We start from the raw sequence: 2,500 nt of genomic DNA on the forward strand, positions 1-2,500 counted from the left end.
TCTGATTTTCTAGAGATATCCATCGAATATACGAGTTTCTTAAGATATCAAGTGGGTAAGGGAGTTCCTCAGCGAGATATCTATCGGATGTTCGACATCCACAACGATTTTCCCAGTCAGGAAAGGGAAACATAGACGAGGCAACAACACCAACAGTTTGGTTGATCACAGTAGCAGAGTGACACGGAGAGAAGCGTTTACCCAGAGGATGCCAATATAGGATTTTGTCAACAAAAGTCGTGTGCTGGAGACTGATGTTGCAGGGAGGGCAGCATTGACTGACCATGCAACATTAACCGAATATGCAACGTTTGAACGTGCAACACTGAACGCAGGAGGTTAAATGAGTAGCAGTTCGACTACAGCGTTGAAATCATATGTTGGATGAGAATATTGAAAGTACAAGACTGAACGAGCAGCAGTGAACGTTTGACAAAGAACGAGCAGCTGTGGACGTATGACATTGAACTAGCAGCAATGAACGTTTGACACTGAACGCACAGCATTCCATGAATAACGCTGAATGCGCTACACTGAATGAACGGCACTGAATCTGTAACACTGAACGTAAATCACTGGACGAACAACAGTGAAAGAGCAGCACTGAACAAATAGTACTGTACACAACGCACTGAATTTGCAAAAACTAAACGTTCAAACGAACCCAGCGCTGAACGTTCAAAGGAACCCAGAACTGAACGTTCAAACGAACCCAGCACTGAACGTTCAAACGAACCCAGCACTGAACGTTCAAACAAACCCAGCACTGAACGTTCAAACGAACCCAGCACTGAACGTTCAAACGAACCCAGCACTGAACGTTCAAACGAACCCAGCACTGAACGATCAAACGAACCCAGCACTGAACGTTCAAACGAACCCAGCACTGAACGTCCAAACGAGCCCAGCACTGAACGTTCAAACGAACCCAGCACTGAACGTTCAAACGAACCCAGCACTGAACGTTCAAACGAACCCAGCACTGAACGTTCAAACGAACCCAGCACTGAACGTTCAAACGAACCCAGCACTGAACGTTCAAACGAGCCCAGCACTGAACATTCAAACGAGCCCACCACTGAACGTTCAAACGAACAAAACAATGAACGCTCAAACGAACCCAGCACTGAACGTTCAAACGAGCCCAGCACTGAACGTTCAAACAAACCCAACACTGAACATTCAAACGAACCCAGCACTGAACGTTCAAACGAGCCAAGCACTGAACGTTCAAACGAGCCCAGCACTGAACATTCAAACGAACCCAGCACTGAACGTTCAAACGAGCCCAGCACTGAACATTCAAACGAGCCAAGCACTGAACGTTCAAACGAGCCCAGCACTGAACATTCAAACGAGCCAAGCACTGAACATTCAAACGAGCCCAGCACTGAACATTCAAACGAGCCCAGCACTGAACATTCAAACGAACCCAGCATTGAACGTTCAAACGAGCCCAGCACTGAACGTTCAAACCAGCCAAGCACTGAACATTCAAACGAACCCAGCACTGAACGTTCAAACGAGCCAAGCACTGAACATTCAAACGAGCCCAGCACTGAACATTCAAACGAGCCCAGCACTGAACATTCAAACGAACCCAGCACTGAACATTCAAACGAGCCCAGCACTGAACGTTCAAACGAGCCAAGCACTGAACGTTCAAACGAGCCCAGCACTGAACATTCAAACGAACCCAGCACTGAACATTCAAACGAGCCAAGCACTGAACATTCAAACGAGCCCAGCACTGAACATTCAAACGAGCCCAGCACTGAACGTTCAAACGAGCACAGCACTGAACATTCAAACGAACCCAGCACTGAACGTTCAAACGAGCCCAGCACTGAACATTCAAACGAGCCCAGCACTGAACATTCAAACGAGCCAAGCACTGAACATTCAAACGAGCCCAGCACTGAACATTCAAACGAACCCAGCACTAAACGTTCAAACGAACCCAACACTGATCGTTGAAACGAACCCAGCACTGAACGATCAAACGAACCCAGCACTGAACGTTCAAACGAACCCAGCACTGAACGTCCAAACGAGCCCAGCACTGAACATTCAAACGAGCCCAGCACTGAACATTCAAACGAGCCCAGCACTGAACATTCAAACGAGCCCAGCACTGAACGTTCAAACGAGCCCAGCACTGAACATTCAAACGAACCCAGCACTAAACGTTCAAACGAGCCCAGCACTGAACATTCAAACGAGCCCAGCACTGAACATTCAAACGAACCCAGCACTGAACGTTCAAACGAACCCAGCATTGAACAATCAAACGAACTCAGCACGGAACGTTCAAACAAACCCAGCACTGAACGTTCAAACAAGCCCACCACTGAACGTTCAAAGAAGCCCAGCACTGAACGTTCAAACGAGCCCAGCACTGAACGTTCAAACAAGCCCACCACTGAACATTCAAACGAGCCCAGCACTGAAAATTCAAACGAGCCCAGCACTGAACGTTCAAACGAACCCAGCACTGAAC

General features: G+C 47.8%; 1 protein-coding gene across 1 annotated transcript in view; it reads left to right on the top strand.

Moving 5' to 3' along the window:
* Positions 1 to 2,500, top strand: part of LOC128684341 (uncharacterized) — a 108,003-nt gene that overhangs the window by 94,615 nt on the left and 10,888 nt on the right. The gene's annotated exons all lie outside the window — the stretch shown is intronic.

The sequence above is a fragment of the Cherax quadricarinatus genome, chromosome 4 (assembly GCF_038502225.1).
Source record: "Cherax quadricarinatus isolate ZL_2023a chromosome 4, ASM3850222v1, whole genome shotgun sequence".
Taxonomy (NCBI): Eukaryota; Metazoa; Arthropoda; class Malacostraca; order Decapoda; family Parastacidae; genus Cherax; species Cherax quadricarinatus.